Genomic DNA, 18,961 nt, shown 5'->3' with positions numbered 1-18,961 from the left:
TGTGGGTGTGTGCAAAGGAAAGAAAAATATATATTAAACAACAGTGAATGCCAAACTGTGGAAAGAACCAAGATGACCTTCAATGGACGAATGAATAAGGAAGATGTGGTCCATATACACTATGGAGTATTATGCCTCCATCAGAAAGGATGAATACCCAACTTTTGTAGCAACATAGACAGGACTGGAAGAGATTATGCTGAGTGAAATAAGTCAAGCCGAGAGAGTCCATTACCATATGGTTTCACTTATTTGTGAAGCATAATAAACAACATGGAGGACCTGGGGAGATGGAGAGGAGAAAGGAGTAGAGGGAAATTGGAAGGGGAGGTGAACCATGAGAGACTACGGACTCTGAAAAACAATCTGAGGGTTTTGAAGGGGCAGGGGCTGGGAGGTTGGGGGAACCAGGTGGTGGGTATTAGAGAGGGCACAGATTGCATGGAGCATTGGATGTGGTGCGAAAACAATGATTACTGTTACACTGAAAAGAAATTTAAAAAAATTAAAACAAACAAACAAACAGTGAAGTGCACTCTCATCTGCCTCTGAAGAAAGTGCCATTACTTCTAATTGGAGAAGTCTACAGTACACAGTTTCTTTATAGACAGTAAGAGGTCCAAAGGAATAAGATGATGAAAAAAAGAAAGCAAAACTGCTTTTTTATTCAAATATTTCATATTGTCAAAAAAAAGTACACTTAAATAAGTATCTGAATAGTATCCCTCGAAAGAGGGTGGATATGTGTTAGAACAAAATAGTAAAATGAATCTGCACATGTGCACTACTCAGTTTAGAACATTACCATTGAACCCCCATTCTCACTTGTGTTCTCCTTTCTAGTCCCTCTCCCTCCCTCCCTTACTAGGGCTAATTTCTGTTCTGAACTTCGTGTTTATAATTCCTTGGATTGTTGTTGAAATTTAACTATATGTGTAATTATCAGTGAAGAATAAATTGTTTCATACTATATGCCTTTGAATTTCATAAGAACAGTATAAAATATTCTTGCTCTTCTATGACTTTTTCAATATGCTTCTATGTTTCATTTCTTTTCTATGTGGTATTGGAGTTCACTATATAGGTATAAAATAATTCACTTACAGATTCTCCTGACAATGGGCTTTTAAACATTTCCTAGGTATTTTGTTATTAAGAACAATTTGTTAGTAACATTTCTGAACATGTCTTTTGGTACAAGTAACCAGGGTATGTAATTTATCCCAGTAGATGTGGGGCAGAAAGTCAAGAATAGACAGAAAGTGAGAAAAAATGAATGAAATAAAAAGTTCTACAGATATAGGAGTTTGCAGCAAGAGGTGATCATGAGAACCAAGACTGGATACCCTGTAGATTCTATAGAAATCTTGAGAAGGACATTGCATTTTCCCACCCAAATTGGGGTGAAGGGATTTTTCTATAAATCTTACTTGAAGTTGTATATAAATATGTGTGTGTTATATGTGATGCTTTATAATCTGATATAGATTTATTTCTAATAATGCAGTGTGAACAAGTTTCAATGACAACAATGTGTCTATACTTTTTAAAATTTAAGGTTAAATCTCAATATACACATGGTCATGATTTATTTAGTTAATCCTATCATACTGAAATTTTAATGTTTTGCTTTTATGGGAATATTCTTGTGCATGTTCAGCTATTTCTTTTGAAATAGAATTCCTGGTGTTTTGATAGGGATTGCATTGAAGATTACATTGTTTTGGGTAGCATAGACATTTTAACAATATTTGTTTTTCCAATCCATGAGCATGGGATGTTTTTCCATTTCTTTGTGTCTTCTCAATTTCTTTCACAAGTGTTCTATAGTTTTCAGAGTACAGGTCCTTTGAAGTCTTTGGTTAGGTTTATTCCTAGTTATCTTATGACTTTTGATGCAATTATAAATGGGATCAATTCCTTAATTTCTCTTTTTTCTTTCTCATTGTTAGTATACAGAAATGCAACTGATTTCTGTGCATTGATTTTATATCCTGCCACTTGCTGAATTCCTGTATGGGTTCCAGCAATTTTTGGGTGGAGTCCACCTGTGAAGAGTGAAAATATGACTTCTTCTTTGTTGATATGGATGCCTTTTATCTCTTTTTGTTGTCTGATTGCTGAGGCTAGGACTTCCAGTACTATGCTGAACAACAGTGGTGAGAGTAGACATTCTGTTGTGTTCCTGACCTTAGGGGAAAGCTCTCAGTTTTCCCCCACTGAAAATAATATCTGCTGTGGGCTTTTCATATATGGCTTTTATGATATTGAGGTATGTTCTTTCTATCCCTAAACTGCAGAGAGTTTTAATCAAGAAATTGTGCTGTATTTTGTCATATGCTTTTTTCTGGAAAATAGTATGGAGGTTCCTCAAAAGTCAAAAACAGAACTACCCTAAAATCCAGCAATTGCACTACTAGGTATTTATCCAAAAGGACACAAACATCAGGATCCAAAGGGGCACGTGCACCCCAATGTTTATGGCAGCAATGTCCATAATAACCAAAATATGGAAAGAGCCTAGATGTCCATCAACAGATGAATGGATTAAAAAAAGTTTATATATAAATATATAAACACTTTTTTGTGTGTATATATATATATATATATGTATGTATATACGTGTATATATATATATATATGTATGTATATACATGTATATATGCATGTGTGTATACACACACACACACACACAGGAATATTACTCAGCCATCAAAAACATGAAATCTTACTATTTGCAATGATGTGGATGGAACTAGAGGGTAATTTTGCTGAGCAAAATAAGTCAATCAGAGAAAGACAATTACAAGTAGAATTTAGAAACAACACAAAGGATCATAGGGGAAGGGAGGAAAAAATAAAATAATACAAAATCAGAAAGAGAGACAAACCAAGAGACTCTTAACTATAGGAAACAAATTGAGGGCTGCTGGAGGGGTTGGGGTAACTGAGTGATGGACATTAGGAGGGCACTTGATATAATGAACCCTGGGTGTTCCATGGAACTTAAAAATCACTAAACTCTACCTCTGAAACTAATAATACACTATAGATTCATTAATTGAGTTTAAATTAAAAAAAAAAAAGAAACAGAATTCCTGTGACAACAGGTATATACCATATGCTTACATTTAATTGACTCTGTTTCTGGACTTTCTAATTGGTTCCATATGTCAATCTATTTTAGTACCAGAATCACGCTGTTTTGCTTACTAAAACCTTAAAATTAATTTTACTATCTGGTAGGATAAGTCTCTCCTCATATTCATCTCTGTCAAAGCATTCATGATTAACCTTGTGTTTATTTTTAAAAAGTTTCTCATTCTTCCTCAATGCTACCCAGTCTCCAAGTCCCTTACTTTATCATTGAATTATACCTCAAACACCTTTATTTCTCTCAAATCCTGCTATCACCCTAGTCCAGGTCACCACTATTATCTCACTTGAACTGTTAAAACAATTTCATAACTAGTCTCTTTGCTTCCAATCCTGCTTTTCTCCCAATTAATTCACTTTCAAACACTAGCATGAGGTTACTAAGAGTTATTCATGTAAAAATCAACTCATTTACTTTCATCATAACTTGGAGAGAGATTCATAAAAGGCTCTAGTCATAGTACATGATGATTCTTTTTAAACACTTAACAAGGTCTCTTCTGATATCTCAGAGTTTTTATATTGAATGATTTCATTAGATCCATTAATGGTCCAGAGAGTAAACTGATTAAAATAATAAGATTTGGAAGAATAAACCAGAGGTTAAACATAATCCCATTAATTTATAAGATAAATCAAATTAATTTCTAAAGACATGTTTGTCTAGCACCTAGCAAAGTGCCATGTTCATAATAAGACTCTATCAATACATGCTAAAAATAAACACATAAAATAGTTAATATTTATTTAGTATTTTAAGGCCTTTTTATCCTCCACAAGGATTCAAGAACCTCAGGAGCAAGGACCATGACCATCATTTTCATATAGTATGCACTTAATAAGTATTTGTCAAATGAAGCCTGAAAAAATGTCATTCAAAAACTATCACAGATTCAAATCACTGTAAGAGCAACTTATACTTGTAAAGTGTTTTATAGTCTGCAAAATAAATAATATTTCATTTACCCAGATGATTCTTTTTTAGCCTGCACAAACAGCCCATCAATGTTATGATTATCTCCATCCAGAAATTAAGGCTCGGAATTCTTCAGTGACTTGTCCAATATTAAGCATTTAGAGCTCTCATTGAGGTCTTGTGACAGCTTATCTATTGTTCCTACACTGTATCACAGATATAAAGGGACTATGACAAGATCTTTAATGTCAGAACTATGGGAAAGAAAAATTTCCATACATTATTAAGTAGTATATAACCCAACCAATTTACTAACCTTTGCAATACCTTTTACTTACAGTAGGAAATGTGGATTTTTATATACAGGTTAACTGCCATGTATCTTTGATGATAAACCCTGGTAAATGGACCAGAGGGATTAAACGAACTGGCCCAACAATTTGTGACTCAACTTCAAGGCTTCATTGTATCTAGTCTAGCAAAATTGGGCTATAATTTGGTTAGCAGTTTTTGCTTTTCTCTAGATATTTAACCTCTACCTTTATTCAAATGCCTGGTTATTGGATCCTAGACTTGTTTCTGTTCTTGATATTTTAATAATAGTAACATACTGGACACCTGGGTGGCTCAGTCAGTTAAGCTACTTCTCTCAGCTCAGGTTATGATCCTAGGGTCCTGGGATTGAACCCTGAGTCATGCTCCCTGCTCAGCAGGGAGCCAGTTTCTCCTTCTCCCTCTGCCATTCCCCCTGCTTGTGTTCTCTGGCTCTATCTCTCTGTCAAATAAATAAATTAATTAAATATTTAATAATAATACTAACAACAACCACAACAACATACCTAGGTACATAGGACTGTGTTCTCTGCCTTGGTCTTTGGTAGCTCTCTTCTTAGGAGAGATAATGTCCTAAAAATGTCTTGTCCCTGAATCCTGAACAGGCCCCTAAGTCCCTAAATGCCTAACTTCACAGCTCCTGAGGGAATATCTGGCTTTGATGCTTAGTCTTAGTCAGCTTACCTGCTATATAGTTGATTGTGCAATGCGTGGACAAAATAATACTTCCTCAAAAAGATGAATACATTAAGAGCATTGAATAAATTAATAGGACATATAACCCCCAAAGAAAAACAAACAGGAGTAATAAAATGTCTACATATTCTGCTTTCATGTGATGTTTACACTGTGCTCTTCTAAAAGTTTAAAATTACCAGTGATAGGCTAAAGCTAACAAGTCGAAGTTTATTCATGATTAAATATGAAGTCCTATGGTTTAGCACAGAAATCAGTTATAAATTTTCAGTATGAAGGTATACAGATTAACAATACCATGAAAAAAAAATGAGGAGTTACAGCTGACAGTCTGAGTGACAGTGTAATATACTAAAAACATAATGTGATATTGGCTGATTCAATAGAAGTATGATATTTAGACTACCAAATGTGACAGCTCTCCCTTCTTCTGTGCTAATTAGAATTGGGAATTATCCAGTTTAGTAATTACATAAAAGATAGGCTAACTGTATCATGCTGACCATCCTTGTAAGGTGATACAAGATTTTATTCATCAAAAGGGACAAAAGATACTTGGCCATCTGACTTGTGAAAAATCTTGGCAACAACCAGGGGCACAGGGTACGGACACAATCATTTCTCAAATGTAGCAATGATATGACTTTTTATCAGAAATAAAGCTACCTTGGAGTCTTTTCTAGATTCCTAGAACATCACTGTGATCACGCCTCTTAACATAGCTCTATTCTTCTTCTTTTCTTATTGTGTTATGTTAGTCACCATAAAGTACATCATTAGTTTTTGAAGTAGTGTTCCATGATTCATTGTTTGCATATAACAACCAAAGTTCCATGAAATATGTGCCTCCTTAATACCCATCACCAGGTAACCCATTCCCCAACACTCTCCCCTCTAAAGTTTGTTTCTTGGAGTCTATAGTCTCTCATGGTTCATCTCCATCTCTGATTCCCACCCCCCCACCTTCATTTATCCCTTCCTTCTCCTAATGTCTTATAAAACTATTCCTTATGTTCCACAAAAAAAGTGAAACCATATGATAATTGACTTTCTCTGCTTGACTTATTTCACATAGCATAATCTTCTCCAGTCTCATCCATGTTGATGTAAAAGTTGGGTGTTCATCCTTTCTGATGGCCGAGTAACATTCCATTGCATATATGGACTGCATGGGGGAAATGGAAGCAGCTTAACCAACACTGCAGTGAGACCATACCTAGTCCCCTCAACCTGGTACTGAGGGCTACAATTAGAAAAGGTGCAAAGACCACATGGACATGGGTAAGAAAAGTTTGAGTTTCAAACCTATGTTATGTGAAAAAAAGATTAAAGAGGGAAAGGTAAAGGGAAACATTTATCATAAGTATTTGAAAAGTAGAAGAGTAGAATATTTTTCTATGGTTAAGAAGACTGAAAGTAAGTAGATGAAGAGATGGTAACAATGAGATAGATTTCAACTCAGGATGAGCTTCCTAACAACTAGAGCTTCACAGTATGAAATTGGCTGCCTAGCAGGAAGCAGGTTCTTTCTCATTGGAAGTCTTCAAGCCTAATCTGATCAACACAAGGCATCTCTTGAGACTAGAAGATGGTGATTTGACTTAGGTGAGTTTAAAGATGTTAGGTAAATAAGAAGAAAAATAGAAGTGTTGGCTTAGTACTGTGACAAGCTACCTGCATACTTTAACTGTTTCCTGAATCCTTTTTCTAATAACAGGAGCAGTAATACTAACACAAGGGAGTGTAGGATTAAGACTCTCAAAATTAGAGATGACTCACCATTCCAAATGACTGAAATTAAGTAAAAGCTTTTGGAAGTGGTCTTATTACTCCAATGTGTCTCACAATATCAAGAAAATTATCCACTAAAGACTTACAATGACATTCAAACATGGAAGACTCCACTATAAATATAGAATAATAAAAAAATAATAATGAGAGACTTTGGGTTGGAGGAAAGGAACATTGATGATGGTGGTAGGCACTACAATGGCCTCTCAAAGATGTCCACATTCTAATCCCCAGAACCTGTGAATATCTGTTATATGGCAAAAGGGACTTTGTGGATATGATTAAGTTAAGAATCGAGATGGGAAGATCATCCTGGATTATTATGGTCATTGTAAGTGAAAGAGCAGAAGAGTCAGTTTCAGAGTGATGCAATGTGAGAGATTTGACTAGTCATTGCTGGGTTTGAAGGTGAAAGGCAGCCATGAGCCAAGGAATAGGCACAACTCATAGAAACTAGAGAAAGCAAAAAATAGATTCCTCCCCTAGAGTCTCTAGAAAGAAATGCAGCTTTACCAACACCTTGAATTTAGCCCAGTGGGACACATTTTGGACTATCGGAACTGTAAAATAATATATTTGTGATTTTTTAGACCACTAAGTTTGTTGTAATTGGTTCCTCCAGTAAGGGAAAACTGATACAATAAGCCATCAGAAGGCATCACAAAGGGAGGCAATAGAAACTGTTAAGGACTGAAAGACAGACATAAAAATTAAATGCCAATGGAAAAATATACCTTGCTATATTATGATATGATTCAATATTTTAAAGATATTGATTCTTTCACTTTCACTTAGTTTTAAATTAATGCAGTAATATTGCAATCGAGTTTCTCTCCTACTACATCTTGGATCTTGACAAGTAATCCTAAAGTACATCTAGAAAAATAAATGTGTGACAATAGCCAGGTATCAATTTGAAAATTGAGAAGTAAAGGAGGGGGTGGAGATCAGCCTTTAGCAGATATTTAAATAAATTATAAATGGTTCTGATGCAATAATTGAAAGGCAAGAGAAGAGAGTATTTTAAAAAACAAAACTCTAATACTTATGGAAATGTATTATACTATGAAGGTGGTATTTCAAATCAGTAAGAAAACAATGGGTTATATAATAATTGCCAGTCAGATACTGAGTATTCACTCAGAAAGATTTAAAAAAGCTGGATGAATATTTTATTCCTTATACCAAAATAAATTTCCGATAAACATTTAAATAATAAGTAAATACCCTTATAATAATAATCTTAAAATAGGAATGGACTTCGAACAGGAACTATTACCAGACATATAACCAGAACTATAGCGAATAAGACTGATGAATTTGAATACATACAAATATTAGCTTTTTATCAAGCCACTAAAATATTTTTTTAAAGGGGGAGACAAATAACAGATTCGGGAAAATCCTTTGACACAGATGACATAAAACTAATATCTATTATTGAAAGAGAATTACAAATTGAAATGAAAGAGATCATCAGCCTAAGGGAAAAAGTGGGCAAAGGACAGGAATAGTTGATAAGAAACAGAAATATGAATAATGCTTGATCTCATTTATAATTAAATATATAAATTAAAGTAGCACAAGATATACCATTCTTGATCAAACCGCTAGTGATAATACACAGTGTTAATGAGGGTTTGGAAAAATGGGTACCATTTTTTAAGTGTATTGGTATCAAACCTCTTTCCAGCTAATTTGTCGATTGTTCCAAGAGACCTTTAGAAAGCAGATCTTTAGATAGCATCAGTTTTTGGATTTTTGCCTTATTAAAATATTTCTTTCTTTGCCTGGGAACAGATGGGATTGATAAACTGCCATTATTATTCCTAAAGCATCATGGTACTGTAAGACACTATTTATATGAATTGCATAATAATCACTCATCCTTTCTAAAAAATTATGTGCACTTGCTACTTTTAATCCTTATATTAAATAATGAAATGTGTGTGTTGGGGAGGATGGTGATATAGAGGGAAGCTTGCCTCTTAAGAAGCCTCTCTGATGAATGAAAAAAGTTTTAATGAGTAGTGATCATTAAAGTTGTAAATGGTTGTCAGGATATTGTTCCCCTTTAGAAAGTATCACCAATTAATATCCATGGATCTTGATACTTAGTTGAGCTTCTCTTGATCAGTCACTTCAAAGTTGGAGGTGTCAATTAAGATTTGAAACCACAGCAGAAATGTTAACAGGAAAGTGTTGAGAAACCAGTGTAGGTACTACCTAACAATATCACTTTGGGTATACTACTGGTTGAGTTATATTTCCCCAAAATTCATAGGTCAGAGTCCTAACACCCACTCACTCTGAATGTGATCATATTTGGAAATAAGGTGGTGCAGATGTAATTAGTTAAATTAAGATGAAGTTACTAGGATGAGCCCCTAATCCAGTAACTGGTGTCCCTATAAAGAAGGGACATTTAGAGATAGGCACATACACAAGGAAGATACCATGTGAAGACTGGAGCTATGCTGTCGCAAGCCAAGGAACACTGAAAAATGCCATCAGACCAACAGAAGCAAGGGGAATGGCATGGACCAGATAGATCCTCTCTCACAGCACGAAGAAGGAACCAACCCTACTGATAACCTTGATTTTTGGATGTCTAGCCTCTAGAACTACAAGAAAATAGCTTTCTGTTAAGCTGTGTAGTTTCTGGTACTTTTTTATGGCAGCCCAAGCAAACTAGTACAAGGGTTAAAAAGAATAAATAAAAGGAACTGCTTAAAAAAAATACCTTCTGACTAAACTTTTTTTGTGTTCTAAAATTTTTACTCCTTGGAAAATTATTGATTAACAAGGAACCAGCAAGGAAAAATTCCTTGATAAATGTTCTTGATAAAATTCCCAAAGTGTACAAAATTTTAAATGCATATTCTCTTTGACCCAGGAATTCTACTTCTAGAAACCTTTCCTACAATTAAACCCATAACTACAAATAAAAATGTACATGTAAGGATGTATACTGAAGTATTTTTTAGAATATTAAAGGACTGGAAATTATTTTTAAGATTATCATTAAGAGACTGTTTAATAAATAAATATCACTCATACAAGGAGGCAGTGTAGTATAATGCAGAGGTCCACAGATCTTAGACTACATAAAATCCACATGGACCATTTGTTAATAATTCAGACTTGTTATTCTCCCCCAAATTTTTACTCAATCAGTATCTCTGACAGTGAGCTGGATATCTATGTTTTACAAGCTGCGCTGGTTACATGGATGCAATTGATTGGTGAAATATACTTGAAAAACACTGGAAAAATAGTTACAGAGTCTGGAAACAAAATCCCAGTTCTGTCATTTTCAGCCAAATTGTCTTGGGAAAAATTAGAATACTAACAGTACCTACTTAAAAGGGTTGTTAGTGACTGAATGAGATGATAAAACTAATGAAATAAATTTGAAATAAAATGAAATGAATTTTATAAAGTACTTAATAGGGAGCCTAGGTGGCTCAGGTGATAAGTGTCTGCCTTCCACTCCGGTCATGATCCCAGGGTCCTGGGATGGAGCCCCACATCAGGATCTCTTCTCAGGAAGCCTGCTTCTCCCTCTCCCACTCCCCCTGCTTGTGTTCTCTCTCTCTCTCTCTCTCTCTCTCTCTCTCTCTCTGTCAAATAAATAAATAAATAAATATAAAGTGCTTAATATAATGCCTAAATATAGTGCCTTAGTGTATGGCCTAAATGCTCAATAAATGTAGCCATTATTACTATTTAGTCATTCAAAAAAAAATGAGATAAATGTGTAGTTTCTGATATTTTGAGCTAAAACAAAGGAAAAACAATATATAATATATGTTCATATTGTACAAAAAGAAAGTATGTACACATTTATTTGTGCAGAATAATTCTGGAAGGAATGATTTAAAACTTGGTGATCAAACACTGAGGAAAGAGACCATATTCTCTTTTGTCTTGCTTGATCTTTTTAAAAACTATATATACATGCTATTTTCAGAAAAAAAAAAGTTCTGTGAGTCTAAATACCACCTAAGGAAGGTGATGATACCACTTCAAATATAAATGAACTTTAATTTTTATTTCTGGTGTTATTATGTAGAAATTTGCATATCCCAGGTGAAATTGAAGATGGTGAAATCTCAAGAATAATCTCCTTAATAAATCAACAAATGCAACTGAAAACACACCAAATGCCAAGCAAAACTAAATAAGGATGAGCTCAGTTTGAAGCCTCAGTAAAAGACCTAGATAATCTACATAAGAAGTCGACAGAAAGAGAAGGTATTTCACCAAAACAAGATGAACAAAGAGAAATGTGCATTATATGAAGCAACCTTGTAATTAAAAGACTGAATACATTGTCCACGAAGCATTATAGTCAAAAAAGAGAAGAAAAGAAAAAAAAAAAAATTAAAAAACCAAAATTATTTACTTAAAAGATTTTCTTTACAATATGAGGAGTCCAAAGCTTTATATTTTTTTGGAAAGAGACAGAAAGCAAATTATTAGAAAAATGGATAAACACTGAATAAATGAACTAAAAAACTGAATATTCAAGCCTAAGTAAATAAAAGGTTCACAGCTAAGAGACAAACCATGTCAAGCTGTTAGAAAAATAACTGAGACTTAACTTAAATATTGGGGGGGGGACAAAGGACATCACCAGATTCCTAAGAACAAAATGTTGGATTTGATGATGATGTTGCACAGCCATATGTTCAGTGTTGGTTGGTCTGGTAATGGTGAGGGGTCCTGATGAACTCCTGTAACTAGGCTTGGAGGCTTTAGTTGAAGAGCTCTCAGACTGACTCCATTCCTGACTCCATTCCATTTTTACACAAAGCCCTTTTTACCATTTTGAATAACAATACATGTTTTCAAAGTAAGAATTTTTATAAATGCCTCTATGGTAATAGGATTCATTTAGTAATTTAGGAAGTACAACAAATGACTTCCTGATTCCCTGACCACATTATACATAAGAGTCCCAGGAATCACAAATCTTTTCTGTAAAGGGCCAAAGAGTAAATATTTTAGGCTTTTCAGGCCCTATGATCTCTGTTACAACTAATGAGTTCTGTTGTAGAACACACAATAAGTAATGGAAAGGGTTTGTCCAGATTTGACTTACAGTGGGTCAAATTTGGACCAAAGACCACAGTGAGCCAACCTGTGGATAAAAGAAAAGACTCATGCAAATGGATTAAAATATCAATTAGGTTAGTGACATAGCAGATACTAGAAAGTGTGGCTTAGGTGCAAGGTAATATAGGGTTCTCATTACTGTATTCCAAAATTAGATAGACTAACATCAGGTCTCCCAAGCCTGAGAAGATTCTATACCAGGCTTAACTGCACATCCTCCCAGGAGGCAAGAAGATCACAAAAAGAATTAGTGACACAAGCTCAGTTTCTGCTCCCAAATTTACAAATCAATTAACTCCCCTGAGGAGTAAGTAGGAGTAGATAAAAGCCCAGTTAAACTAATCAAAGTCTCCCCACCTGAATTTGTAAAGCAAAAAGAAAGAAACCCTCATTCTCTGCCCAGATCCAATAGGTAAGTTATACTTTTAGGATTTGTTGTTTGAGAAAAATACATAACAAAATGCAGCAATAAATTTCCATTTTATTAATCATAACAAAACTCTGTGCATTTGATAATAATACATATGGATACAGATATTAAAATCTATTATTTATGTAATCTATAAACAAGGCTTGGTGCCTGTATGATTGCAAACCCATTATAGTACCTCTATAGAGTAATCCAGTTTGAGATCTATAGCTTTATATTATTCCTAAAAAGTAGGTATTATAGTCCCAGATCATAGTACTATTAGAAGACAATAGTTATCATCCATAAATATCTGTTGAATAAAAATAGGAATTTTATAAGAATTATTCTTTTTTAAAAAAATTTATTTTTATTACAAATAAATCATATATATGTATGTATGTGTGTATATGTATGTGTATATACATATATATGTTTATATATTATATATTACTTTATATATATTATATATACTTTATATATAATATTTTATATATAAAGTATATATATGTATTTTATATATATACATTGCTTTTAGAGCAAGAGAACGTGAGTCGGAGGGGCAGAGGAAGAGAGAGAGACTCTCAAACAGACTCCTGCTTAGTGCAGAGCCCGACATGGGACTTGATCTCAGGACCCTACAATCATGACCCTGATATCATGACCCCAAGTCAAAACCAGGAGTCGGACACTTAACCAACTGTGCCACCCAGGAGCCCCAAGAATTATTCTATTTTTTTTTAAAGCTTCCAGTGCCTCTCTAAAAATACCTTTCAACACTAACCCTCTGTTCCCTAAAGGCTGATATATGTAGTAGCTCTACATATATGTAGATATATGTAGTAGCTCTCATTCTGAATGACACATTCCTGCTTCTGCCTTTTCGCTTATGTTATTGCCATTCCTTCTAAGAACCAGGGAGCTCTTCTAGACCCATAAAGATTCTTCTTTTCTTTCACAACCAATCATAAAATGCTACTTAGTCCATAAAGCATGTCAAGACTACTTCTGCCTATATGGCTTTCTTTCTTCTCTGAATCTAAAAAAAACAGTAATACTTTGTATAGATAATTGAGTATCTCATGACACACTGTATTTTCAGATTCTATGTTCATACTTGGTATCTATGCTGTTAGCTATTTCTAAATTCTTCCCAGAGAACAAGTGATTCCATATAGTGCTTTTTTGTATGTTTCATGGAACTTAATACAGCATACTTCTTGCAGAGTAGGTTCTCAAATTTTTTTAAATCATATTAAATGATTGAATCAATCAATTTTTAAAGAATAAATAAATAAATAACATAAATAACCAATATTAAGAAAAATTAAGCCTTAAGAATATTGTGGGCAGGGGCGCCTGGGTGGCTCAGTGGGTTAAGCTGCTGCCTTCGGCTCAGGTCATGATCTCGGGGTCCCGGGATCAAGTCCCGCATCGGGCTCTCTGCTCGGCAGGGAGCCTGCTTCCTCCTCTCTCTCTCTCTCTGCCTCTCTCTCTGCCTGTCTCTCTGCCTACTTGTGATCTCTGTCTGTCAAATAAATAAATAAAACCTTAAAAAAAAAAAAAAAAGAATACCATGGGCAACTTGAATGGCCTGTAAAATGTTCCTATCTTCATGCTATTTTAACAGAAGCTTTAATTATAAGAAAATGCTTTTTTCAATCATTTACTTCTCTACTCACAAAGACCAGTAAAATAGCATTATAATTTATGTTATTTTAACTTCCAAATAAAGGTAATACCATAATTTATTTTTGTTATTTTAGCTTCCAAATGAAGGTAAATGATAGAAATCTATGAGTTACCGCTTTTAAAAATCTAGAAGAGCACAAATATTGATGAGTAATACAATTATTTAAAATACTGAAGAGGACTACAATACAACAGCAATATGGAAATATGAGCAGCTATCTCTAGGTTCAGCCTTTTTAGAAATATATACAGAAGTGAACAACTAAATGAGAAATAGGTTAGGAAAGAGTTCAGAAAGCTGACTTTGATCCCACATAGGAATTAGTATTTCTCAATTATATAAAGTGATCATTTTTAATTTATTGCTTTGTCTTCTTAAGGACTATGGAAAAATAAAGGAAGGAAATCATTGGAAAATAATGATGATCCACATGCTAACAAAAAAGCTTTGTGTTCTAAGTACAAGTAGTGTTTGAACCCAGGACTCTCTTATTTATAAAAGATGCACTATTAATACACATTCAAAGCTGTGAAAGTATCATTTCTATACACCATAATTAAACTCCATTAATATAAAACCTTAGAATTCTTACATCTGCTCTCCCAGAGAATTACGTGTTAGAAAAGTAAGTTAACATAATAAGCATTTTGGAATATCTTTAGACTTAAAAGACAAAACAAAACCAGAAAAATCTTTCCTTCTTTCTCTAAATTAATGTGATTTATGAGGCCCCTTGATGATATTTAGCTTTAATGGCTTAAAACCCTGGCTTTAATAACCAACATATATTCATTTAATCTTTATGATCATGGTTCTTCAAGAAGCTTAAGAGACAGTTAAATGATGGTATCTATAAGATGTCAAAATAAAAATGTGCCATTTGTCCACTTTTCGACCATCCTCATTATTGTTACTCTACCAGCATCTCTGCAAATATCTTTTGAAGCTCCTCTACTCCCTTATTCCCAGATCCATCCATCATCACCAAGTCATATGAGTCACCCTTGCAGTTCTATGTCCATAACTGCCATGTTAAGCCAGACCTTAATACCACACAATGTAGATCATTGCCACCAGAGCTGAACTCATTTCCCTTATGGACAGCTTGATTTCATTCTATGCACAACCATTAGGATAATCTTCAAATATCATTATCTTCACATTATTCATGGTCTAAAAACTAAGTACCTTCTAAATGCTTTTTATTCAAAACAAAGCTCTCAGCTTTGCCGTCAACTCACCAATTTCATCTACTTCTTGCACATTCCAGCCAACACTATGCCAGCACTCTTTTCTGAGTTCGTCTGCTTATTAATTTATTGTAACATTGAATTTGAACATGACTTACTCTCCACCTCTTTTTAAGGCCAGTGAAAAAGCACTTCTGTAAGAAGTAATGAGCTCCAAAAATCCACTCCTCCATAAAACCAATAAACATGCTCACAAAAAAATAGTCAATATCAACTTTTCCAGAACTCTGGAAATAAAAATCTTACAACAATGCATGTTGCAAATAAATCTGAAATGTATTCCAGAAAATGAATTTTTGTAGAGTGAGCATTGTGACATTTTCACTTATTCCATTCCTATTTCCCTCTCCCCGGTTCTATAGGGAGAAAACTAGCAATCTCATAATAAATCTTAAGGCCAGCAGCCTTAGTTTGTAGTTCAAAGCACTACAAACATCCTCAGATCCAAAGAGAATTTGCAAGATTTAACATGTTCAGCAGTCCCTCTGGAAAAAGCCCATTTAATTAATTGTAACAATAGAATTGTGAAGTTAATTTTAATCATAGGAAGCCCTCCAAAAATAACCAAAAAGAAAAGTATATGAAACACAAGGGAATTAAAATGGTAAACTGAAAATATCTATTTAACACAAAGGAAGGCAGTAAATGAAGAAAAGAAAAATAAAGTGACATATAGGAAACAAATAACAAAATGGCAGACATAAGTCCTACTTTATTGATAATTATATTAAATGTAAATGAATTTAGTACACAAAACAAAAGGCAGATATTGCCAGAATAGATTTTTTAAAAATAATCCAATTATATACTATCTACAAGAAATATATTTTATATTCAAGGACACTAATAGGTTTAAAGGAAAAAGCTGGTTAAAGATACACCTTGCAAACAGTAAGCAAAAAAAGCCGAAGTGGCTATATAATTGACCCTGAACAATATGGGGGTTAGAGAAGCTGACTGCCTGTACAGTCAAAAATCTGCATGTAACTTTTTACTTCCTCAAAACTTAACTATAGTCTACTCTTAACCAAAAAAATCCTTACTAATAACATAGTCAATTAACACATACTTTGTATGTGTAACAAAGCAAGCTAGTGAAAAGAAAATCTTATTAAGAAAATCACAAAGAAAATACATTTACAGTATTGCATTGAAAAAAAAAATCCATGTATAAGTGAACTCATGCAGTTCAAACCCATGTTGTTCAAGGGTTAACTAATATTGAACAAAAGAAATTTTCTAACAGAAATTATTACTAGAGATTTTCTAAAAGGACATTTTATACATTTATAAAGATAAAATGGTCAATTTTCCAGGAAGACACCAACATATAGAAACATATATTCACCTAACAACAAAGCCCAAAACACATGAAGTAAACACTGATGGAATTAAAGGAAGAAATAAAGAGTTCAATAATAATAGTTGGTGAATTCAGTACTCCACTTTCAATAATGCATAGAAGAATTGCAAAGAAGATCAACAAGCAAATAAAAGACTTGAACAGCACCATAAACCAACTAGACCTAACAACATCTATAGAACATTCTACTAAACAAGAGAATACACATTCTTCTCAAATGTACATGGACCACTCTTCAGGATAGACTTTATGCTAGATCATAAAGTAGGTCTCCATAAATTTGAAAGGACTGAAATGATAGAAAGTATGTTCTTGGACCATGAAAGAATGAAATTAGAAATCAATAAAGGAAGAAGATTGGAAAACTCACAAATATGTGGCATTAAAAAACAGATTCTTAAATGATAAGTGAGCCAAAGAATAAAGCACAGGGGAAATTAGAAAATATTTTCAGATAAATGAGAAAAATCCCACAACATCCCAAAATGCAGATAAAGTAGTTCTTGAAGGGAAATTCATAGTTGTAAACTTATACTAAAAAAAGAGAAAGATCTTAAATCAATAATATAATCTTCAGAATACAGAAACCAAGGGGGGGGGGAAGGAAACCCAAAGTAAACAAAAGTAATGTAATGAGATAATAAAGACTGGATGAAATGAAAATAGAGAATAGAAAAACAATAGAGAAAATCAATAAAACCAAAAGCTGGATCTTTTAGATCAACAAAATTGATAATACTTTAGCTAGACTGACCAAGATAAAAAAGGCAAGACAAATTACTAAAATCACTACTGAAAGAGAAAAGAACAGAATCAACCTCAAAGAAATAGGATTATATGAGAATAATATAAGAACTCTATAACAACAAATTAGATAACCCAGATAAAATGGACAAATTTGTAGAAAGATACAAACTACCATAAATGACTAAAGAAGAAAAAGAAAATGTGAGTAGATCTATAACTAGTAAAGAAATATAATTAGTAATTTCCAATCTCATAAACGTAAGGCCAGTTCCAGATGGCTTTCATGGTGATTTCTACCAAACATTTGAAGAAGACTCAATACCAATTCTTTACAAACTCATTAAAGATACATAAAAAGAGCAATCAGCAAAATTAAAAGGCAACCCATGGAATAGAAGAAAATATTTTCAAACCATATATCTGATAAAAGGTTAATATCCAAAATACACAAAAAACTTAGTAACAAAAACCCAAATACCCAAACTAAAAATTAGCAAAGAACCTGAATAAACATTTTTTCAAGAATATGCACAAATGATCAACAAATACATGAAAGGTGCTCAACATCACCAATCATCATGAAAGTACAAACCAAAACCATAATGAGATAGCACCTCACATCTGGTAGAATGGCTATTATCAAAAGACAGACAAGGTTAGAGAGGATTTGGAGAAAAGGCAACCCTTGTGCAAAATTAGTGGGACAGTAAATTGGAGAAAATGTGAGATATATAGTAAGACATACAGTTAAAAGATAAACTGGCCCATTTTAAACATTTTAAGAGTTTATTTGAGCAAAAATCAATTCTAACCAAGCAGTACCAAACCAGAAGTTGTTAAAAGTGCTCCACTAAGCAAAACTTGGCGAGGCTTTTATGGAGTAAAACAGAAGAAAAGTTAAGGGAATTTTTGATTAGCTAAGCTTAAAGTCTATTAGTCCCTGGTTGCCCTTAGATATAACCTTAAGGCATTTACAGGCTTAGATTTTGGTTTGCTTACAAAGGTTGCCATGGCATTAGAGCTCCCTCAGTCTAATGACTTCTTTGTTAAATTAATTTAAATAAATATATATCATGGAATATTATTTAGCCATAAAAAAGAGAATTCCACCATTTCTAACAAAGTGGATAAATCTTAAGAGTATTATGCTAAGTGAAAGTGGACAGAGAAAGACAAATACAGTATAATCTTACTTTTATGTGGAATCTAAAAAATCCAAAGTCATAGAAACAGAGTGTAGACTGGCATAATTGGTTATTAGAGGAATCTAATGTATTATATAAACCCAAAAAGAGAAAAATGTGCTTTCCTCCTCCATGAAAGGAAGAACTGAAGTTTAGACACTAAGAATTATAAGTGTATTCATACCAGAAAATAATGTCACTATATAAAATCACATAATTTATTAAAGAGAATAATTTTAGAACTCTCACATGGTTTTGTGAAAGAATTTATTTTTTTCTCACAACACTTAGAACCTCTGAAC

At 33.5% G+C, this 18,961-nt stretch overlaps 1 protein-coding gene and 1 long non-coding RNA gene across 18 annotated transcripts in view; one reads left to right on the top strand and one right to left on the bottom strand.

Moving 5' to 3' along the window:
- Positions 1-18,961, bottom strand: part of ANKS1B (ankyrin repeat and sterile alpha motif domain containing 1B) — a 1,111,154-nt gene that overhangs the window by 687,290 nt on the left and 404,903 nt on the right. The window lies entirely within an intron of this gene.
- LOC116592970 lies at positions 1,844-17,522 on the top strand. The gene is made up of 3 exons (XR_004286678.1): positions 1,844-1,854; positions 11,147-11,149; positions 17,448-17,522. It is a non-coding gene; the product is annotated as an uncharacterized LOC116592970 (long non-coding RNA).

This window comes from Mustela erminea, chromosome 6 (assembly GCF_009829155.1).
Source record: "Mustela erminea isolate mMusErm1 chromosome 6, mMusErm1.Pri, whole genome shotgun sequence".
Classification (NCBI taxonomy): domain Eukaryota; kingdom Metazoa; phylum Chordata; class Mammalia; order Carnivora; family Mustelidae; genus Mustela; species Mustela erminea.
This window is presented reverse-complemented; position numbering and strand designations above follow the sequence as displayed.